Source organism: Camponotus vicinus, unplaced genomic scaffold (genome assembly GCF_025532165.1).
Source record: "Camponotus vicinus isolate PSW18456_S1 unplaced genomic scaffold, iyCamVici1.0 SCAF_11, whole genome shotgun sequence".
Classification (NCBI taxonomy): Eukaryota; Metazoa; Arthropoda; class Insecta; order Hymenoptera; family Formicidae; genus Camponotus; species Camponotus vicinus.
This window is the reverse complement of record NW_028141947.1, coordinates 6153148-6179547: the sequence shown is the minus strand read 5'-3', so window position 1 is coordinate 6179547 and position 26400 is coordinate 6153148. Positions and strand designations below refer to the sequence as shown.

General features: G+C 33.3%; 1 pseudogene; it reads right to left on the bottom strand.

Annotated features, from left to right (window-relative positions):
• Positions 1-24681: 24681 nt before the first annotated feature.
• Positions 24682-26400, bottom strand: LOC145962241 (uncharacterized; annotated as a pseudogene).

The window sequence follows — 26400 nt, the reverse complement described above, 5'->3', positions numbered from 1 at the left end:
TTGCAACGTCGGACGGCCGGCGATCCGGCGATCCGGAACAACTTTTCATTATTAAAATAACGTTATTTTAAGGAACACGTATTTCTGACGTAATTCTAAGACATTTTCTTCTTTACCAAAATTTTATTTAAAGCATAATTTTGTTATAAGATAAAATAGTTAGCGACTCATGCGGTGATAATCACCCGTCGGGCGGTCAGCTGCGCCCGCGCTCGCGGCACGCCGCGCCGCTCCTGCCTGCCTTCTGTACCCGACGCGTGATTTACTAACTATTTTTGCTCATAATTCAAAAACTACGCTTCAAATCAAATTTTGGTAAAGGAAAAATTGTCTTAGAATGGTGTCAGGAATACGTCATTTTATAGACGGATCGTTTTTCAGGATCGCCCTGTATCTCTCAATTTAGTTGTTATAACTATTGTAAAAGGGATTCAAACTGTGTTAAAGGTGTTCGCGACAAAATTCATATAAATCATTATGAACATTAGCAGAAAATTTATTATTTCAAATATCTTTAATATACAGGGTGAGCCATTTTAATTAACGCATGCAATTATTTCGGAAACAAAGCATTTTAGAGAAAAATGTTTCAGACAAAAGTTTTATGGTTTCGAGGGGGCCATAAGATGGTATCATTGGTTTGACCTTGAAGAGTTATTTGAAGGTCACATGAAGGTCACCTTCAATTTTTTTAAATGGAATACCCTATATATTTTTATACATTCTTGTAGCTTATTTCGAGAGCTTTCCAAAACACTATAATTAAGTACCTTTCCGTTAAGTACTTTTTGAGTTATGATGCTTGAAATAATTTCTTAATTTTACATAAACCGTAAAATATCTTGTAAAATATTCATTTTTCGATTATCTTACCTTAATACTTTTATGTACAAAATAATGAGAGGAATCAATTGGTGTAAAGAAAACACATAGTTGTTTTTAAGAAAAAATATGGAATTGTTAATTGCAAATTACATATTTTTTCTTCGAAACAACTATGTGTTTTCTTTACACCAATTGATTCCTCTCATTATTTTGTACATAAAACTATTAAGGTAAGGTAATCGAAAAATGAATATTTTACAAGATATTTTACGGTTTATGTAAAATTAAGAAATTATTTCAAGCCTCATAACTCAAAAAGTACTTAACGAAAATGTACTTAATTATAGTGTTTTGGAAAGCTCTCGAGATGAGCTACAAGAATGTACAAAAATATATAGGATGTTCCATTTAAAAAAATTGAAGTGACCTTCACGTGACCTTCAAATGACTCTTCAAGGTCAAACCAATGATACCATCTTATGGCCCCCTCGAAACCATACAACTTTTGTCTAAAACATTTTTCTCTATCTTGCTTATTTTTCGAGTTATTTGGCTGCCTAAGTTAAAATGGGTCACCCTGTATATATATATATATATATATATATATATAATTATTAATAAAAATAACAAGGTGAGCTGGGCACACAAAATTCGTAGTCACAAAAAACATGCAATATATTCTTATATACTTTAAGTATATATATATATATATTATCCAAGGAATGTCCGTTAGCTTAAGTGCTTTAATTATTCATACAAACATATGTACTCTAGCAACCTAAATACAATAAATTTTTTCTTTATTAGTAACAAACCTAAAACTATAGGTAAATGCGAATAAAATATGATTTTATATGCGTGAATTAATAAGTCAGTCAAGCGGTCAAGGCTAAAGATGTACGGTGCGTTATCTATTGACACGCGTCGACGTATCTTATCTCCCTTGATACTTACGACGTTCATGCATTAGACTTCAGACGAAGGAGACTTGGAAATAATATTCTTTTAAAGTCAAGGCGTGAAATAAATTTCGGACCGACCTTTTGCTTTGACCATTAACACGCATGGTTATTAATAAATATATATTGCAATATGTTTTACTAAATTATTAAGTTGTAAATCGTAAGAGAATACGTAACATATATACATACGAAATTTAAAAGGCGAATTATAAGAACAATATAACTGACAATAAAACATGAATTTAATGAAGGAAATAAGATATGTTAAAATATATTAAAGGGATTAGAACATAAAATTGAAATCCAACAAATGTAAAATCTTATAAAATTTAGTAAAACATGATTTTATACGTACTAATAATCGAGCTAAATTATAAATCCTCTTATATGTGCCAAAGCCTAAGGCTAAGCCGAACGCAGTGCGTTATCGGTTGGCGCGTGCCAATAATCTTATCTTCCACCATGTCTCAACATACGCGCCCGAGTCTAAAGACAAAGAGGACTCGAGAATAATAACTCGAACGAATATTATAAGAAGCACTTCCTATTGCGAGCGTAATATTCATAAAATTATAAAATTGTTAAAAGAATATATATATTCATACGCCAAATGAGCCTGGATGTTTAATAAAAAAATTAAGAAGTAATAAGGTTCAAATAAACTCTTATTTTTCGGCATGAAAATATTAATACACACTAAATCATTATAAAATAAATTTGACAAGACAATAAAAATTGACAACTATAAAATCTTACAACCAATATATATATATATATATATATATATATATATATCCTACATAATAAGTAGCAGAGCTACATGAATTATTGCAAGCGAAATTATTAAATCGTCTTATAAAATAATATAAGAATAAAATTATTCACCAAGAGATAAGCGACCCTCCGAGCTTCATTCAGTACAGTTGTACATGGGTTCATTTAGCGATAAGATAAGAGACCGCCTGGTATTACGGCCATCCGCTACAATAAAATTAATTCGATATATCGAACTGTAATAATTAGAACACACATAATAATTAGAAAACACATAGTTGTTTTTAAGAAAAAATATGGAATTGTTAATTGCAAATTATATATTTTTTCTTCAAAACAACTATGTGTTTTCTTTACACCAGTTGATTCCTCTCATTATTTTGTACGTAAAAGTATTAAGGTAAGATAATCGAAAAATGAATATTTTACAAGATATTTTACGGTTTATGTAAAATTAAGAAATTATTTCAAGCCTCATAACTCAAAAAGTACTTAACGAAAAGGTACTTAATTATAGTGTTTTGGAAAGCTCACGATATAAGCTACATGAATATGCAATGACAAATAGTAGGTTCCATTTAAGAAATTGAAGGTGACCTTCATGTGACCTTCAAATAACTCTTCAAGGTCAAACCAATGATATCATCTTATGGCCCCCTCGAAACCATAAAACTTTTGTCTGAAACATTTTTCTCTAAAATGCTTTGTTTCCGAAATAATTGCGTGCGTTAATTAAAATGGCTCACCCTGTATATATTTTTATTACTTTAATACATTGTGCCTCGAAATTTTATTAATGAATATTCTTTTATTTTCAGTGTAGTACGTCCGTCGGGTGATGCAAGTGTTGACATATGGGAGATAACGAAGATTAACCTTGGACACTTATAAGGCTTATAGTTCGGCGTGCAGCAAAAGTTATGTATAAATTAAATTTTATTCATATTATTATTTCTTATTATACTAGAAGCCTCATCTGCATTTATTATTTTTTATTAGTTTATTAAAATTTAGTACATTTATAATTGGTTCAATACATTTCTTTTGTTATTTGATTTCCTTATTTTTATATGCATATATGCATCTATAAAATATAGATTCGACAAGATTTATGATTTTAATATTTTACAATAATACCTTTTATACGGACTGGTTTTTAAAGTATCTATTATGTTTTATATTAGGTTAACTTTCTATATAGTCAAATATTAGTAGTAAAACTACGAGAGTTCTAACTCAGGGATCTCAGGGGGGGTGAGGGGCGAGGGGGAAACCGCGGGGGGGGGGGGGTGACGTCACGGGGGTGACGTCACGTGCGGGGGGATGACGTCACGTGCGGGGAAGGGGGATGACGTCACGTGCGCGGGGGGTGACGTCACGCGCGGGGAAAGGGGGAGCTGCGGCGCGAGCGATGGATGAGGGGGTCCGCGCGGGTAGGGGGGACCCGCGGCGCGACCGATGGACGAGGGGGTCCGCGCGGGTAGGGGGATCCGCGGCGCGACCTATGGACAAGGGGGTCCGCGCGGGGAAGGGGGATCCGCGGAAAGAAGACGGTGGTGTGAGAAGGATAGCGCTACGTGTGGGAAAAGGATAGCGCTAAGTGTGTGAAGAGGACAGTGCGACAAGGATGGCATCAACGTGTGACAAGGATGACATCAACGTATGACAAGGATGGCGTCAACGTGGGACAAGGACGACGCATTGTAAGATGCTGCATAGGTGGGAGAAGGACGACGCAAAGGTAAGTGTGTGAGCGACGAGCATATGAAAGAGAGAGAACGATAATATCGCGAGACAACGTGTATGATAGAGAACGATATTGCAAGAGCAACATGTGCGAGAGAAAACGATAGCGCGAAGAGAACGCATACGAAAGAGAACTATAATATCGCGAGACTTAGAACGATAATAGCGCGAGAACAACGCGTGCGAGAGAGAACGATATTGCGAGAACAACGCGTGCGAGAGAGAACGAAGATATCGCGAGACTTACAACTAACGCGCGAGAGAGAGAACGCAACGAAGATATCGCTATACTTACAACTAGTGCAAGAGAGATAGAGACGCAAGGGATGGGAGCGCAATGAGAGGCGCGTAAATAAATACATTTTTTTTCAATTAAAATATATAAAATTTATTAAAAATCTGTTATACATTTTTGTATCATAGCGCGAGAGAGATTACTTATTCTAAGCGCGTACGAAAGAGATAGCGCGAAAGAACAATGACGCATGCCGAAGATAGTGAGACTTATGATTAACGCGTGCGAGAGAGAGCGAGAGACTTACAACTAACGCGCAAGAGAAAACGCAACGAAGATATCGCTATACTTACAACTAGCGCAAGAGAGACGCAAGGGATAGGAGCGCAAGGAGAGGCGCGTAAATAAATAAATTTTTTTTTAAATTAAAATATAAAATTTATTTTAAAATGTGTGTGTGTGTGTGTAAATACATTTATGTGTGTGTGTGTGTGTGTGTGTGTGTGTACTTAAAATTAAGAATAATAGCAATATAAAATTTAATCCGTTATAAGGATGTGAACAGCTCATCAAAATTGACGTCAAAATTTACATCTTGATCCCCATTTTGATCTCCATTTTGATCATCATTTTAATCGTCATTTTGATCTCCATTCAGATCTTCATTCAGATTTCTCATCTCTCTTGAAACATTCTCCTGCAAAAAAATCACTCAAAATAATTACTTAAATATTTTAAATTAATTTCACAATTATATTAGCAAAAATTATCTGTTACCTGTACAGTCTCTTCCTGTTGCTTCTTCTTTTTACTTACATACTTTTTGTATATAATTTCGGGTGGACATTTACATTTACGAGATTGACATTGTGTACAGTACCGTGTTATATGTAATAATAATTTATGATGATTACCAGCAATCCACTTTCTAAAATCATCATATTCAATATTATGATCAAAATCATCCCAGAGTATCAAGTCTATATACGTTGGGTTTATACCCGTTGGGATACATATATTTATACACGGGGTGTATCTACAGTCATTGATACACTTATCTACCCAACTGTAATCAACACCCTGATATCTACAAACATTGTCCACATATTTAAATATTTGATTGCAATATCCTCCAATATGGCGTCTGATACATTGGTATTGCCAAACATTATCAGAGTCTATGAATCGAGTAATTTTACGTTTATTACTGAAATAAGAGTCATCATCATCGTCTACATCAATTGAGACGTGTGTCTTTCGAATTTCACGAAAAATTTTCAGTTGTACATGATCGGGCCATTCTGTATAACCATCTTCATATATAGTAACCTCGGCTTGTTTGACGAAACGTTGCTTACGCATAGCTCGTATGCCTAATTCTCGATCGCGCACATATTGTGTTATCGACATCTGTTTAGCGTTCGATTTATCCATCGCACTATTATTGTCATCTCGAACAAGGGTGATTATGCGTCTCCATTCTTCTATACGTGTTTGCAGATCCATTGTTGTAATATTATTTTATATGCTATAGTCCACACATATATGTATTGATAAAAATTGTCTTTTAATTAATTAATCTAAATTTAAATATTATCTTTGTCCAATACTCTTAACTGTTCATATATTACAATCACACACAAGTCCAAGTTTTTTTTTCACTGTCAAATATAATTAACAAATTTGTTCTTACGAATCACATATCACATATCAATTTGATTAGGCGCGATTTCCACACTCCCTATAGAATTATGGCCACAAGTTGTGGCTCACAAGAATAATACTCTAATGCCGCAGACTGCCTCCTCTTCATTATATATCTTTTAATATCTTTTGTCTCATTCCAACTAGAGCATCACGTCTCATCTACCTCAGCATTTCTCTACATCTTTGGCGGAGCATGTTGAGAAAAGTATAACTATTCTTATTCGTATGGAAGGAAAGAATTAAAATCATAGATGGAATAAAAATAATTATTTATTGCACACATCGTAAAGAATATCATTTACAGCACATGTTAATAATTCGCAATCGATTAATGATTCACTGTTAAAGACATCACTCTCGCGTATCGTTTTTACAGCATCGCATACAGTAGTAATATTGTTACGTTGTAATACAGTTTCAAATTGTTTAAATTTTTCATTCACGAGATACGTATTCTCACATAACCAATTGTGCATATGATCGATACAATTTTCAAAATTAAATAAATATAATAATGTATGTGGTTTCATGTACAAAGAATTTTCACATAATGTGAGTTTTACAATTTTCGATTGATACATTTCGATCGATAAATCTCCAATCCTTAATGGGAGAGCAGTCGATTGTAGAAATTGTTCAACGTCTGCTTGCTTCTGCATCAACAAATTCCACGTTGAAAAAGGCAACACTATTTGATTGCCTCGATTATCGCCGAGAATCAGTTCCACGTACGATACAGCTCCAACGCTTATTCCAATGTCCAAATACTTGTACGACGTTGGGGTTAGAGCATATCTTCTTCCAAGTATACGAGTCGCACGATGAAGCTGAATGCTATAAAAATATAAAATAATTAGATCAATATTTAAAAAAAATTAATAAATAAAATTTTTAAACGATCGAAACTTACGTGTCGCATTTTTGCTTCTTACACGGTGGAGTTTCACCGTTTCGAATCGGAACGTAAATATTCATGTTGATTTCTTCAGCAGTGAACCTTTTACACGCGCGATTGATGTAATACAGATCGTATTAGAATTAATTTCAATTCAAATAGTATCTCAAATTGCGATGTAGAGGGGATTATTGCCGACGCATCATTTTAATTTCCTCTAAAATTTTGTCGCGCAGATGTACGGCTGCGATGACATCATCCCCAGAACAAAAAATTAGCTGAATGCGCTAAAATCGAGCGCCGATGTACGGCTGCTCCTGATGCAATCACGTTAGATTTTTCAAATGTACGTGACAAAACGCGAAAAAAATAACCGCCAAGGTTAAAATGCGCATCACCCCTAGACAAAGATTTAGCTGAATGCGCTAAAATCAAGCGCCGACGTACGGCTGCTCTCGATGCAATCATGTTAGATTTTTCAAATGTACGTAACAAAACATGAAATTATCAAGGTTAAATTGCACACGCTACTCCGGGGAATTTTTTGTAAGATGAAATCATTCTAGAATGTTCGATGATAAAACAATGCATGAGACGGTATATAAATCATGATAAATTCTATAAATTTTAAAATCAAGCAATATAAAATTTAAAACCATTGAATTAAAAAGTAGCGTAAGAGATAATTTTTGTTCAAATTTTATTGATATATAATCTAATCACAAAATCAATTATTATAAAAGACGTGATATATATTTATTATTACATGATTATATTATATTATATTACATTGTTATATGTTTATTATTACACGATTCTTGTTTTCTTTATTTTTTATAATTGATATTATACACTCAGGATTTGATAAAACATTTATTTATTTATCTTTCTTAAACCGTTGTTTCTCTTTTTAAAAGAATTTTTCGATGGAATATAAGAATGAGTTATACACTGTCTGCTCATAGTTTTTTACATCTTTTGACTTTTGTCCTTTAGATCTTCAGAAAAAACAAGATTTTTATACGATTCTTGTACCCTAACATATGTTATCCTCTTTTGCTACCAGTCTATATTTATATATACTAAAAAAACACACATACACTCATATCATTCTCCGCGGGATGTTGAACACAATGTTGCACAAATATAAAAAGAAACTTCGGATAGCTCGGATTTTCAATCCTCGATCCTTTTCTTCAGGATTTTACACGTGAAAAAAGTTGATCCAGCGATTCTCGAAGGACGCAGAGAAATTAAAAGCAACAATCTACATGTGATCCATGTATGACATTCATTCGTAAATTCGCCTTCGTAGATCTCGTGTAAGAAAAATTGTTAAGGACGATTTGATTCGCGAAACATCGATACATTCGTATTGTTACACTAGAGAGTGAAAAGAAATATCGAAAGGTGGAGGAAGACAGTGAGATGATGCAGACAATGCCACTACTCAATGTCATATATGCGAAAAACCATTCGTGCAAGACGATACACGCGTTCGCGATCATTGCCATCTGACCGGGCGGTACAGAGGTCCAGCACACTCAAATTGTAATTTAAATCATAAAGAATCTGTTTGTATTCCGATAGTTTTTCACAATTTATCCGGTTACGATTCACACTTTATTATCGAGGAAATAGCTACAGCATTCGAAGAGAGAATCGATTTACTTCCGATAACTAAAAAGAAATATATTTCGTTTACCAAAAATGTTTGTATGGAAGAAAATTTTTAAAATCTGAATTTCAAAATTTATCAACAGAAAATTTCAATTTATTAACGCGAAAAGGTGTATTTCCGTACGAATACATCGACTCTGTGGACAGGTTGCAAGATACGTGTTTACCACCGCGCGAATCGTTTTACAGTTCCTTGACCGATGACACTGTATCCGAGAGCGATTACACGCACGCCGAGAACATCTGGACGCGATTCTCCATTCGGACGTTAAGCGAATATAGCGACTTGTACCTCAAAATTGATGTCTTGTTATTAGACATTTTCGAAAACTTTCGAGATAAATGTATCGAAAGTTACGGACTCGATCCCGCGTATTACTATACTCCCCGGATACACGTGGGACGCCATGTTGAAGCATACGAAAATTACGTTCGAGTTGCTTACCGACATCGACATGGTTATGTTCATCGAACGTGGTATACGCGGCGGTCTGAGCCAATGTTCCAACAGATACGCTCGCGCTAATAACAAGTACATGGAGTCGTACGATCCATCGAAACCATCATCATACTTGGTGTACTTTGATGTAAATAACTTGTACGGATGGGCAATGTGTCAGCCGTTGCCCTATGCCGATTTTCGATGGGTCGATGACGTGTCCAATTTTGATGTATCATCGATCGCGCTAGATTCGCCTACAGGCTATGTCCTCGAAGTCGATCTCGAGCATCCGCAACATCTTCACGATGCGCACACTGACCTGCCGTTTTGCCCGACACGCGACAAACCACCTGGCAAGCGAGAGCTCAAGCTGCTCACAACATTATACGATAAAAAGCGTTACGTGATACACTACCGCAACCTGCAGCAGTGTACGCGTCACGGTCTTCGCGTTACAAAAATACACCGAATTTTACAGTTTTCTCAATCTCCATGGCTTCGAAATTACATAGAACTATATACACATTTCAGAACATTGGCTAAAAATGATTTCGAAAAAAATTTATATAAATTAATGAATAATGCGGTGTTTGGTAAAACGATGGAAAATATGCACAATCGTGTAGACCGTAAATTATTAACAAAGTGGGATGGTCGGTACGGCGCAGAGGCAATGATCGCAAAGCCAAATTTCCACAGCAGAAGCATATTTTCAGAAAATTTAATAGCTGTGGAATTGCGTAAACTCGAGGTAAAATTCTACAAACCGATTTACGTGGGTATGTGCATACTCGACATATCCAAGACGTGTTTGTACGAGTTTCATCACGAGTATATCGTGCCAATGTATCGCAACAAAGGTAAAGTCATGTACACCGACACGGATAGTCTCATATATCACATTGAGTGCGAAGACGTATTTGAGAATATGAAGCGCGACGTCAACAGATTCGACACGAGCGATCATGCGGTGGATAATGCGTACGGTATACCGCTTGTAAATAAAAAGGTACCGGGTCTAATGAAGGACGAAAACAACGGTGCCATAATGACCGAATTTGTCGGGCTCAGAGCAAAGATGTACGCGTTACGAGTCGATGGGAAAAAGGATACGAAGGTTAAAGGCGTCAAGAGCAACGTTGTCGCGAAAACGATAACGTTTGACGATTACACGCGGTGTTTGCATGATGAGATTGAAATGACGCGTCAGCAGTCGTGTATAAGATCGAAATTACATCAAGTATACGATCAGCGAGACGAAAATTGCTCCGAGTCCGTACGATGACAAGCGGTATGTCATACCCGAAACCACCGATACGCTACCGTGGGGACATTATAGGATACCTTTGTAAATAAATGTATATTTTATTTATTATTAATTGTGTATATTTTGTACGTAACCATTTATATATTTTATATATTTTATATATTATTAAATATTTATATATTAAATTATTTATATAGTTTATATGTATATTATTTTAATAAATGTTTATAATGCATTATTTTTATGTATCCAAGAGTTGTGTGATTTATCCATTCCCAACCATTTTACGTATACGTCACCACCCTTTTCCCGCAAAATTTTTTCCACGAGATATACGTCGGGATTAGCGATGCGTTGTAACTCGTATTCGTAGAATCCTCCAGCGACGGGATATCCACGCGAATCTTTGAGTATGAATGTCGCGGGATTATTCGATCGTCCAATTTGACATAAAACCTTTTTTCAAAGATGGTCTTGTATTTGCTTACGCGTACCGAATCATCTACTTTGAATAATATTTTTTTTTATCGTATGATTTGGTTCATATAGCATATTTAAAAGTTTATCTACGATGCGGGAGTGACATCGACAAGTCTCATACCGATAGTGTGATGTTTCAATATACAATACATAATTTTTATATATCCAAGAGTAGAACGATTTAGCCATTCCTAAACATTTTACGTAAACGCCAGATATTACATTTCAATACTGCTACATTGTGGTACATGATAAAACATTTTAAATATTTAATAGATAATTGAATATAGTTTTGCGTTGATAGTCGCTTGATACCCGTTCAATGCTGTTCGATAGCCGTTCAACGATCGTTCGATAACCGTTCATTTCCGTTCGACAATCGTTCGATAGCCGTTCAATTGCCGTTCAACGGTCGCTCATTTCCGTTCGACAACCGTTCGATAGCCGTTCAATTGCCGTTCAATTCCGTTCGACGAGCGTTCAATTCCGTTCGATGACCGTTCATTTCCGTTCGACAACCGTTCGATAGCCGTTCAATTGCCGTTCAACGGTCGTTCATTTCCGTTCGACAGCCGTTCGATAGCCGTTCAATTCCGTTCGATGACCGTTCATTTCCGTTCGACAACCGTTCGATGGCCGTTCAATTGCCGTTCGACGGGCGTTCATTTCCGTTCGATGACCGTTCATTTCCGTTCGACGAGCGTTCATTTCCGTTCGATGACCGTTCATTTCCGTTCGACGAGCGTTCGTTTCCGTTCGATGACCGTTCAATTCCGTTCGACGAGCGTTCGTTTCCGTTCGACGGTCGTTCAATTACCGTTTGATGACCGTTCAATTATCGTTCGATAGCCGTTCAACGATCGTTTATTTCCGTTCGATGAACGGTCATCGAACGGTTGTCGAACGGAAATGAACGGTCATCGAACGGAAATGAACGCCCGTCGAACGGCAATTGAACGGCCATCGAACGGTTGTCGAACGGAAATGAACGGTCATCGAACGGAATTGAACGGCTATCGAACGGCTGTCGAACGGAAATGAACGACCGTTGAACGGTAATTGAACGGCTATCGAACGGTTGTCGAACGGAAATGAACGGTCATCGAACGGAATTGAAAGCTCATCGAACGGAATTGAACGGCAATTGAACGGCTATCGAACGGTTGTCGAACGGAAATGAACGACCGTTGAACGGCAATTGAACGGCTATCGAACGGTTGTCAAACGGAAATGAACAGTTATCGAACGATCGTTGATTGGCTATCGAACAGCATTGAACGGCTATCAAGCGACTATCAACGCAAAACTATATTCAATTATCTATTAAATATTTAAAATGTTTTATCATGTACCACAATGTAGTAGTATTGAAATGTAATATCTGGCGTTTACGTAAAATGTTTAGGAATGGCTAAATCGTTCTACTCTTGGATATATAAAAATTATGTATTGTATATTGAAACATCACACTATCGGTATGAGACTTGTCGATGTCACTCCCGCATCGTAGATAAACTTTTAAATATGCTATATGAACCAAATCATACGATAAAATAAAAATATGATTCAAAGTAGATGATTCGGTACGCGTAAGCAAATACAAGACCATCTTTGAAAAAAGGTTTTATGTCAAATTGGACGATCGAATAATCCCGCGACATTCATACTCAAAGATTCGCGTGGATATCCCGTCGCTGGAGGATTCTACGAATACGAGTTACAACGCATCGCTAATCCCGACGTATATCTCGTGGAAAAAATTTTGCGGGAAAAGGGTGGTGACGTATACGTAAAATGGTTGGGAATGGATAAATCACACAACTCTTGGATACATAAAAATAATGCATTATAAACATTTATTAAAATAATATACATATAAACTATATAAATAATTTAATATATAAATATTTAATAATATATAAAATATATAAAATATATAAATGGTTACGTACAAAATATACACAATTAATAATAAATAAAATATACATTTATTTACAAAGGTATCCTATAATGTCCCCACGGTAGCGTATCGGTGGTTTCGGGTATGACATACCGCTTGTCATCGTACGGACTCGGAGCAATTTTCGTCTCGCTGATCGTATACTTGATGTAATTTCGATCTTATACACGACTGCTGACGCGTCATTTCAATCTCATCATGCAAACACCGCGTGTAATCGTCAAACGTTATCGTTTTCGCGACAACGTTGCTCTTGACGCCTTTAACCTTCGTATCCTTTTTCCCATCGACTCGTAACGCGTACATCTTTGCTCTGAGCCCGACAAATTCGGTCATTATGGCACCGTTGTTTTCGTCCTTCATTAGACCCGGTACCTTTTTATTTACAAGCGGTATACCGTACGCATTATCCACCGCATGATCGCTCGTGTCGAATCTGTTGACGTCGCGCTTCATATTCTCAAATACGTCTTCGCACTCAATGTGATATATGAGACTATCCGTGTCGGTGTACATGACTTTACCTTTGTTGCGATACATTGGCACGATATACTCGTGATGAAACTCGTACAAACACGTCTTGGATATGTCGAGTATGCACATACCCACGTAAATCGGTTTGTAGAATTTTACCTCGAGTTTACGCAATTCCACAGCTATTAAATTTTCTGAAAATATGCTTCTGCTGTGGAAATTTGGCTTTGCGATCATTGCCTCTGCGCCGTACCGACCATCCCACTTTGTTAATAATTTACGGTCTACACGATTGTGCATATTTTCCATCGTTTTACCAAACACCGCATTATTCATTAATTTATATAAATTTTTTTCGAAATCATTTTTAGCCAATGTTCTGAAATGTGTATATAGTTCTATGTAATTTCGAAGCCATGGAGATTGAGAAAACTGTAAAATTCGGTGTATTTTTGTAACGCGAAGACCGTGACGCGTACACTGCTGCAGGTTGCGGTAGTGTATCACGTAACGCTTTTTATCGTATAATGTTGTGAGCAGCTTGAGCTCTCGCTTGCCAGGTGGTTTGTCGCGTGTCGGGCAAAACGGCAGGTCAGTGTGCGCATCGTGAAGATGTTGCGGATGCTCGAGATCGACTTCGAGGACATAGCCTGTAGGCGAATCTAGCGCGATCGATGATACATCAAAATTGGACACGTCATCGACCCATCGAAAATCGGCATAGGGCAACGGCTGACACATTGCCCATCCGTACAAGTTATTTACATCAAAGTACACCAAGTATGATGATGGTTTCGATGGATCGTACGACTCCATGTACTTGTTATTAGCGCGAGCGTATCTGTTGGAACATTGGCTCAGACCGCCGCGTATACCACGTTCGATGAACATAACCATGTCGATGTCGGTAAGCAACTCGAACGTAATTTTCGTATGCTTCAACATGGCGTCCCACGTGTATCCGGGGAGTATAGTAATACGCGGGATCGAGTCCGTAACTTTCGATACATTTATCTCGAAAGTTTTCGAAAATGTCTAATAACAAGACATCAATTTTGAGGTACAAGTCGCTATATTCGCTTAACGTCCGAATGGAGAATCGCGTCCAGATGTTCTCGGCGTGCGTGTAATCGCTCTCGGATACAGTGTCATCGGTCAAGGAACTGTAAAACGATTCGCGCGGTGGTAAACACGTATCTTGCAACCTGTCCACAGAGTCGATGTATTCGTACGGAAATACACCTTTTCGCGTTAATAAATTGAAATTTTCTGTTGATAAATTTTGAAATTCAGATTTTAAAAATTTTCTTCCATACAAACATTTTTGGTAAACGAAATATATTTCTTTTTAGTTATCGGAAGTAAATCGATTCTCTCTTCGAATGCTGTAGCTATTTCCTCGATAATAAAGTGTGAATCGTAACCGGATAAATTGTGAAAAACTATCGGAATACAAACAGATTCTTTATGATTTAAATTACAATTTGAGTGTGCTGGACCTCTGTACCGCCCGGTCAGATGGCAATGATCGCGAACGCGTGTATCGTCTTGCACGAATGGTTTTTCGCATATATGACATTGAGTAGTGGCATTGTCTGCATCATCTCACTGTCTTCCTCCACCTTTCGATATTTCTTTTCACTCTCTAGTGTAACAATACGAATGTATCGATGTTTCGCGAATCAAATCGTCCTTAACAATTTTTCTTACACGAGATCTACGAAGGCGAATTTACGAATGAATGTCATACATGGATCACATGTAGATTGTTGCTTTTAATTTCTCTGCGTCCTTCGAGAATCGCTGGATCAACTTTTTTCACGTGTAAAATCCTGAAGAAAAGGATCGAGGATTGAAAATCCGAGCTATCCGAAGTTTCTTTTTATATTTGTGCAACATTGTGTTCAACATCCCGCGGAGAATGATATGAGTGTATGTGTGTTTTTTTAGTATATATAAATATAGACTGGTAGCAAAAGAGGATAACATATGTTAGGGTACAAGAATCGTATAAAAATCTTGTTTTTTCTGAAGATCTAAAGGACAAAAGTCAAAAGATGTAAAAAACTATGAGCAGACAGTGTATAACTCATTCTTATATTCCATCGAAAAATTCTTTTAAAAAGAGAAACAACGGTTTAAGAAAGATAAATAAATAAATGTTTTATCAAATCCTGAGTGTATAATATCAATTATAAAAAATAAAGAAAACAAGAATCGTGTAATAATAAACATATAACAATGTAATATAATATAATATAATCATGTAATAATAAATATATATCACGTCTTTTATAATAATTGATTTTGTGATTAGATTATATATCAATAAAATTTGAACAAAAATTATCTCTTACGCTACTTTTTAATTCAATGGTTTTAAATTTTATATTGCTTGATTTTAAAATTTATAGAATTTATCATGATTTATATACCGTCTCATGCATTGTTTTATCATCGAACATTCTAGAATGATTTCATCTTACAAAAAATTCCCCGGAGTAGCGTGTGCAATTTAACCTTGATAATTTCATGTTTTGTTACGTACATTTGAAAAATCTAACATGATTGCATCGAGAGCAGCCGTACGTCGGCGCTTGATTTTAGCGCATTCAGCTAAATCTTTGTCTAGGGGTGATGCGCATTTTAACCTTGGCGGTTATTTTTTTCGCGTTTTGTCACGTACATTTGAAAAATCTAACGTGATTGCATCAGGAGCAGCCGTACATCGGCGCTCGATTTTAGCGCATTCAGCTAATTTTTTGTTCTGGGGATGATGTCATCGCAGCCGTACATCTGCGCGACAAAATTTTAGAGGAAATTAAAATGATGCGTCGGCAATAATCCCCTCTACATCGCAATTTGAGATACTATTTGAATTGAAATTAATTCTAATACGATCTGTATTACATCAATCGCGCGTGTAAAAGGTTCACTGCTGAAGAAATCAACATGAATATTTACGTTCCGATTCGAAACGGTGAAACTCCACCGTGTAAGAAGCAAAAATGCGACACGTAAGTTTCGATCGTTTAAAAATTTTATTTATTAATTTTTTTTAAATATTGATCTAATTATTTTATATTTTTATAGCATTCAGCTTCATCGTGCGACTCGTATACTTGGAAGAAGATATGCTCTAACCCCAACGTCGTACAAGTATTTGGACATTGGAATAAGCGTTGGAGCTGTATCGTACGTGGAACTGATTCTCGGCGATAATCGAGGCAATCAAATAGTGTTGCCTTTTTCAACGTGGAATTTGTTGATGCAGAAGCAAGCAGACGTTGAACAATTTCTACAATCGACTGCTCTCCCATTAAGGATTGGAGATTTATCGATCGAAATGTATCAATCGAAAATTGTAAAACTCACATTATGTGAAAATTCTTTGTACATGAAACCACATACATTATTATATTTATTTAATTTTGAAAATTGTATCGATCATATGCACAATTGGTTATGTGAGAATACGTATCTCGTGAATGAAAAATTTAAACAATTTGAAACTGTATTACAACGTAACAATATTACTACTGTATGCGATGCTGTAAAAACGATACGCGAGAGTGATGTCTTTAACAGTGAATCATTAATCGATTGCGAATTATTAACATGTGCTGTAAATGATATTCTTTACGATGTGTGCAATAAATAATTATTTTTATTCCATCTATGATTTTAATTCTTTCCTTCCATACGAATAAGAATAGTTATACTTTTCTCAACATGCTCCGCCAAAGATGTAGAGAAATGCTGAGGTAGATGAGACGTGATGCTCTAGTTGGAATGAGACAAAAGATATTAAAAGATATATAATGAAGAGGAGGCAGTCTGCGGCATTAGAGTATTATTCTTGTGAGCCACAACTTGTGGCCATAATTCTATAGGGAGTGTGGAAATCGCGCCTAATCAAATTGATATGTGATATGTGATTCGTAAGAACAAATTTGTTAATTATATTTGACAGTGAAAAAAAAACTTGGACTTGTGTGTGATTGTAATATATGAACAGTTAAGAGTATTGGACAAAGATAATATTTAAATTTAGATTAATTAATTAAAAGACAATTTTTATCAATACATATATGTGTGGACTATAGCATATAAAATAATATTACAACAATGGATCTGCAAACACGTATAGAAGAATGGAGACGCATAATCACCCTTGTTCGAGATGACAATAATAGTGCGATGGATAAATCGAACGCTAAACAGATGTCGATAACACAATATGTGCGCGATCGAGAATTAGGCATACGAGCTATGCGTAAGCAACGTTTCGTCAAACAAGCCGAGGTTACTATATATGAAGATGGTTATACAGAATGGCCCGATCATGTACAACTGAAAATTTTTCGTGAAATTCGAAAGACACACGTCTCAATTGATGTAGACGATGATGATGACTCTTATTTCAGTAATAAACGTAAAATTACTCGATTCATAGACTCTGATAATGTTTGGCAATACCAATGTATCAGACGCCATACTGGAGGATATTGCAATCAAATATTTAAATATGTGGACAATGTTTGTAGATATCAGGGTGTTGATTACAGTTGGGTAGATAAGTGTATCAATGACTGTAGATACACCCCGTGTATAAATATACGTATCCCAACGGGTATAAACCCAACGTATATAGACTTGATACTCTGGGATGATTTTGATCATAATATTGAATATGATGATTTTAGAAAGTGGATTGCTGGTAATCATCATAAATTATTATTACATATAACGCGGTACTGTACACAATGTCAATCTCGTAAATGTAAATGTCCACCCGAAATTATATACAAAAAGTATGTAAGTAAAAAGAAGAAGCAACAGGAAGAGACTGTACAGGTAACAGATAATTTTTGCTAATATAATTGTGAAATTAATTTAAAATATTTAAGTAATTATTTTGAGTGATTTTTTTGCAGGAGAATGTTTCAGGAGAGATGAGAAATCTGAATGAAGATCTGAATGGAGATCAAAATGACGATTAAAATGATGATCAAAATGGAGATCAAAATGGGGATCAAGATGTAAATTTTGACGTCAATTTTGATGAGCTGTTCACATCCTTATAACGGATTAAATTTTATATTGCTATTATTCTTAATTTTAAGTACACACACACACACACACACACACACACACACACACACACACACATAAATGTATTTACACACACACACACACACACACACATTTTAAAATAAATTTTATATTTTAATTTAAAAAAAAATTTATTTATTTACGCGCCTCTCCTTGCGCTCCTATCCCTTGCGTCTCTCTTGCGCTAGTTGTAAGTATAGCGATATCTTCGTTGCGTTTTCTCTCGCGCGTTAGTTGTAAGTCTCTCGCTCTCTCTCGCACGCGTTAATCATAAGTCTCACTATCTTCGGCATGCGTCATTGTTCTTTCGCGCTATCTCTTTCGTACGCGCTTAGAATAAGTAATCTCTCTCGCGCTATGATACAAAAATGTATAACAGATTTTTAATAAATTTTATATATTTTAATTGAAAAAAAATGTATTTATTTACGCGCCTCTCATTGCGCTATATATATATATATATAGATTTAGAGGTGAATTTTCTATTGAATAATTACATAGAGTATATTTATATGAAAGGAAAGTTTTGTGACATGAGATTGCATCTTCAATAGTATAATGGAATTTTTACTATATAGTTTCAAACAATTAGTTAGTTTCATTTTCTAGAATATTGGTTATCCCATTACTATCATTATTATTATATAAAATGGCGAATTTAGCATATAATAATTATTATTCATGGATATTGATCTTTTTATTAACTTGGTACATCTTATTTATTATTCATTTTCTTATATTTCTTGTATGTATACGTATGGTATATTCCTGTATGTATACGTATTTATACGTGTGGTTATAGAATATTAATTTATTAAATTTCCTTTTATTGCACGCAACTCCTTATTAACATTTTATATTAGTAATTTATTTATATGTTCGTTAGCATTTTTGCCGCAGGTTATGTCTCGATACATCCAAATATTAATTTATTATTTTTCCAGGTTTTAAGATTTGTGATTGTTGCAGCTTACTTTTGGCAAGCTAGTTATACTATTTATTGAAGGGATACCCGCAGGATCACAAGGTTATTTATTAACAAAATTTGGGTAAGTATCGTAAATATTTTATGAAATATTTTGACTCATATGCAGGTTTTCCCATAGAGCCTTTGTAGTATCTTTCTTTACGGCATTATTACCTTGACAATGTAAATGACAAATTCACCAATATCTAATAAAAATTTAAATCTGTCTTCTTTTTAATGGAAGGAGTTAACTGTAATAACGTTTTTTTTTTTATTTTTATGTTCACTTTTCCGTATATAATTGTTTGTATGTATGATTATTGCCAATATAATATGATATTATTTCCTATATTCTTTATATTCTTTTTTTTTATTATATAATATATTAGTTAATTAAGGATTACCATATATGGCATATAAGATATATACAGGGTGAGGCATTTATAGTGACACAAGCAATTTTTTCGAAAACGAAGCGAGATATAAAAAAATGTTTCAAATAAAAGTTTTATGGCTTGAAGGGTGACATAAGATGGTGCCATTAGTTTGACATTGAAGAGTCAACTGAAGGTCACGTGAAGGTCACCTCCAACTTTTTTAATGGGGTACCCTACATACTTTTATATATTCTTATAGCTTGCCTCAAGAGCTTTCCAAAACACTATAATAAAGTATTTTTTTATTGAGTACTTTTCGAGTTATGAGGCTTAAAATAATATCTTAATTTTACATAAACCATAAAATATCTAGTAAAATATTCATTTTTTGATTATCTTACCTTAATACTTTTATGTACAAAATAATGAGAGGAATCAATTGGTGTAAAGAAAACACACAGTTGTTTTTAAGAAAAAATATGTAATTGTAATTGCAAATTACATATTTTTTCTTCGAAACAATTATGTGTTTTCTTTACACCAATTGATTTCTCTCATTATTTTGTACATAAAAGTATTAAGGTAAGATAATCAAAAAATGAATATTTTACTAGATATTTTATGGTTTATGTAAAATTAAGATATTATTTCAAGCCTCATAACTCGAAAAGTACTCAATAAAAAAATACTTTATTATAGTGTTTTGGAAAGCTCTTGAGGCAAGCTATAAGAATATGCAAAAGTATATAGGGTATCCCATTTAAAAAGTTGGAGGTGACCTTCACGTGACCTTCAGATGAATCTTTAAGGTAAAACTAATGGCACCATCTTATGTCTTCCTTTAAGCCATATAACTTTTGTCTAAAACATTTTTTTATATCTCGCTTCATTTTCGAAGAAATTGCTTGTGTCATTATAAATGCCTCACCCTGTATATATATATATACAGTGACCGGCAAAAATAAAAAGCCATTTTCCTAGTTATACTGTTTTGCTTAATGAAAGAGTAAAAATATTAAAACAATGTGATTTTCATTGATGAAAGAAAAAGCATTTATTATTTATTTTAAAATTTTATGTTACAGTCACATAAATTATTTTTTACTTTTCAGTTTTATTTATATTTATTAAATATTGCTGTTTATTATATTGACAAAATAAAAAAGCCATTCAGATTTGTTCGATATAATATGTATAATATTTTTTTTGGTTGTCATGTCAACATGTTCATGTTATTGCGCTCACTTCACGTTGTTGTTAATCATTTTTGCAACATTGGCTTACCTCGATTATTACACAAAATTCGCGGTCAAAAATGGGAGGAAGATCAATTACAACACAAGTTCGAAACTTAATTGTGCGAGATATTCAAAAAGGTCTTTCCCAACGGAATATAGCCAAAAATTATGAAGTAAGTAGAGGAGCAGTAGAACAGATCAGAAGAAAATTTCAATCAACTGGATCGGTGGCAGATAGAATCGGAAGAGGCCGAAAACGAGCAACATCCAAGCGGGAGGATATGAAAATAATCCGTGAAGTTAAGAAAAACCCAAAGATTACTGTTAGAGAAATTCAGGAAAACATTTATCTTACTGTTTCTGACCGCACTGTACGTCGAAGACTCAATGAAGCAAATTTACACAGCCGGTTTGCACGTAAACAACCTTTCATTAGCGTCATCAATAAGAAAAAACGTTTGCAATTTGCTCGGAAGTATGCAAATATGTCATTGGACTTCTGGAAAAATATTTTATGGACAGATGAAAGCAAATTCGAGTTATTTGGACAAAAGAAGCGGATTAGAGTCTGGAGAAAACACGGAGAAGAGCTTCAAGATCGTCATATTCAGAAAACTGTAAAGCATGGCGGAGGAAATATTTTAGTCTGGGGATGTTTCTCATGGGCAGGAGTGGGAAATCTTGCCAAAATTGACGGAATTATGACAGCAGATGTCTACATTGATATAATAAATGAAAATTTGGAGGAGTCTTTGTTGAAACTCGGACTAGAAGATAATTTTATCTTCCAACAAAATAACGACCCGAAACACACAGCAAAGAAAAGTCAAGCTTTTTTTCGTTCCTGCCGGATTAAACAACTTGAATGGCCTCCGCAGTCTCCAGATTTGAACCCTATCGAAAATCTGTGGGCAATTTTGGATAATAGGATTAATAAAAGCGGAGTAACTAACAAGAATTCTTATTTTGAAGCATTACAACTAGCCTGGGAGAATTTGGACCCACAACATTTAAAAAATTTAATTGAAAGTATACCAAGAAGACTGCAAAAAGTAATTGAGACTAAAGGAAATCATATTAATTATTAATTAAAATAATATTGTTGTTTTTTAAATCGTAATACTATGTTACCTTAACTGGCTTTTTTATTTTGTCACTCTTAAATAAATGATTATATAGAAATAAATACAGTATTAAATAAAAAATGATTTCTTTTCAATTAAAAACATTAAATTAATTAATAAATTTTCAGTTTTAGTTATAAAAAACTTTATAATAAATCTTTTTTTACTTTTTTGAATCAAATCAGTTTTATAGATAAGGTGGCTTTTTATTTTTGCCGGTCACTGTATATATATATATATATATATAATGGATTTTTATAATAAAAAATTTTATGTTATTTATAACATGATGTTTTATGGGTTATTTTATAAAGTGTGATTAAAAGGACTTAATGAATTGTCTCTATTATTGCTCTATAATTTTCAGATGGAGAATGGTGTTTATTAGATGGCTTAGTTGGTCCATGAATGTTTCCATGTTTTATTGCTGTGGATGTTTCCTGGAACTTTATAATATGGTAAGTATATATGCGCGTATGGATTATAAGATTTTAAGTCTGCCCTTGACAAAATTTAATGTTATTATTTGAGTTTTAAAATATTTTGATATATATATATTATTTCAATTAAATGTCGATTAAATATGCATTGATATTTAAAATAATTAGTTTTTATGATGATATTTACATAACGACTTATACTAAAATTCATTGCGAATCCTTTTAACACTATTGCATCGCTCAGAGAAGTTTTAGTTAAAGGGTTTTCCTTAATAAAATTTTGAATCTATTTCTCTCTATATAAAATGATCAATAATAATACTTCATATAAACATCTTCGTATATATGCAATGCTGCTAGTATGTCATAATATACTTCTGGCTATATAATGTTACGTCCCGCAACGAAAAAACTTTCTACTTTATATAATCGCTATAAAAATTCTCTATCTTATATAATCCTTCATATGACTATATATATATATATTCGCATTTACTTGATGTTCATTACATTTAGTTATTTTATATTACCGAAATATTAGCAAGCCACCAGTGCTAACCGAATAGCTGGTCTTATATATTAATCAAGTAAAACCAATATATTCTTCAAATTAATTATTTAAGGCTTTATAACGATTGTAGTAAAGATTTCATTATACATTTTCATTATGAGTTACTACTGAATATGCAATCTTAACAAGACGTCCCAAAATTCTTATATGACTACTCTAGTACTATACAAAGTGTTGCACCTTGCACTTTACATTTAAAAAAGTAATTTTTCTGAGCTACACTTTCTAACTGCACTTTTGTGCACTTTGTGCACTTTTTCCCGGATATTGTTGGAATCAGTCTTTTATAATTGTTACTATGTTTTTTGCTTTTAATTACGCCTCATCATCATAAATATTTAATATGGATATGTGCTCTATATAACAATAAGTGGTTTTGCGCAATATCGCTTCTCTAACTTTTTTTAAATGAAATTTTCGCAATAACATTAACTTTTAATTAATTATGTCGAAATAATTAAAATTAGATATTCTATTTATTTATTTATTGCGAGAATTTTATAAAAAAGAATTAGAAAAGTTATTGCGCAAAAATCATTTATTTTTAGAGTACATATAAAAAAGGCAATATGTTTCTGCGATTGTTAAAAACTTAAATAATACTAAATAAAACAACATATAATCCATATATTATTGTTGAATAAACTATTGAAATATTTTTGAATAAACATTTGTGCTTACTGGCGTTTAATTTTACCAGATATATAGTTATGGATCCATGTTTTAATTTGAGCAACAGATCGATTGGCTAAACACTTATTTTCTTTTATGTGGACAATTTTCTTGTTAGATGGCAGTTGTGAAGTGGTAATTTCCTTTAAAAATTCTATAATTATTATATTACGTACTTCTTCTGTCTTCTTTTCTTTAACCAAATGGGGATGCTACAAAATAAATTAAATACAAAGTAAATTAAATTAATAACACTTTAAAAAACAATGGTTCTAATCGACCTAAATTTAATTTATATTTTTATTTATTTATACTAACATTTCGAGTACTTTCCTAAGTAAGAAGTATGAATGAATCTTCAAAATACTGAATAATATTTTAATTAATCATAAAGTTATAAAATCATAATTATGGAAATATATGGAAATATATAGAAATATATGGAAATATAAAAATAAAAAAATTGATAATATAGGATAAAAAATATAAATAAATGAAAATTTAAATTAAGCTTGTGTGAAATCATTATTCATTATCATATTTTAAATCAAATTGTTATTATGTATATTGAAATTGTTACATTAAAATGCATTATACATTAGAACTCAATACATGCTTTGATATAACCATGAAAACAACACTAAATAATATTTAAGGGAATATACATTTATTTGATAAATTTGAAAAGTATAAAATAAAAGTGAAAATAAACTTACTACTTACAACGTTTCTACATCTTTGGAGAATAAGTTTCATCGAAATCATTGCCATTATTCGCAAATGCATGATTTTGACGCATAATTTTTCTTTTTACAGATTTTTGTTTATCTGTTATGCAAATTTTAGGAAATTTGCTTTCAGATTGTACTGAAAGAGGCTTATGTGAACATATTTCTGCATTGCTTTCTTCACTCGGTGTCTTCATTTGTACCTTGCATCTTCTCTTCTGTTATTAATACAATATTATGATTAACACATCAATATCATGATAATTATGATGTAAATAAATATAAAGATCGATTCATGAAACTTAAAGATTAATGTATACCACAACTGTAAATGCGTAGAAATTGAACGAAGCAGCAATGAATGCAATAATACAATGTCTCGGTCTGAATTTAGATCATTTTCAATCAACAAAATATAAATATATTATATTCATACTTTGTTGTCTAAAAAGAATCCAAATTGAGACCAAAACATTATTGCATTCATTGTTATTTTTCTCGATTTCTACGTATCAACATTTGCGATTGTGGCATACATAAGCCTTAATTTCGTGATTCAATCTATAGGTGTCTTTGTTTGCTTTTGTCTTCTAATTAAATATATATAAATATATATAATAAAAATACAATATATTAAATTAATATATTAAATTAATAGAATATATATATTAAATAATTATATATATATATGAATATATATAATAAAAATACAAAAAAAAACGGAAAAAAGAATACAATAGTTAATGTATTTTATAAAAAAACATGTATATAAAATAATAAAACAAGTAGTGCATATATACCTGAATCACTATTATTAAATTGTTCTTGCACATTTTCACCTAATGCTACTTGAAAAAATTTCGTCATACGAATGATCTCTACTGCTGGTATTGACTGTCGATAGTGGCGTTTATGAATTTTTTCGTGGTGTCCCATAAAGTTCGCCAAATCATCCACATTTTCGGATAAATTCAATGTGATGCACGTTGTAGTAATATGTTTACGTAATTCAGTGCCTCTTAATGCATGTGGTATTTGTGCACCACATTTTTTTAGAAAAATATCGCATAAGGGTACATGCTCTTAAGTATTTAAAATAGCGCTTTGTACTACTAGGTATGCCGAACACATATGGATTTTTTTCAGGAACATTTGCATCCTCTCGATGCTTCAAAATTAGTTCAATACATTGAACTAATTCTATATCTAAAATCACAGGCACTGTGCGTCCTAATTTTCCACGAATTAAAAATCTTACGTATTTATCAGCAATCTACATAGAAAAGTTATAGAATTATTATTTTGCATTATATCCCTAACAGCAGACATGTTCGAAAGATGTTCAGAGAACATCCAGAGACATATCTGGATATCTTCTGGATGTTCTCTGAACATCTTTCGGACATATCTGTTATTAGGGATAGTACAGTACATATTTTATTTACGCATAAAAAAATAATTTATACCTGTTGTAAATTTGTCCCTAATGATTTATATAAATATAAATGAGTTTCTTTTGTTATACCTTCACGAGTATTAAAATCTTCTATAGTAACACGTTCAATTTCTCCTGCTCTTCTCCTGTTAAAAACTTGTGTAGATGTAAGTGTAACTTTTGCAAACTCTAGCCATGTTTTGTAAATAAATTTCTTCTGAAGTTTTATATATAACAATTCTCTTTCGCATTTTAGATATGAGTGTAGCTTTTTTATATCTTCCAT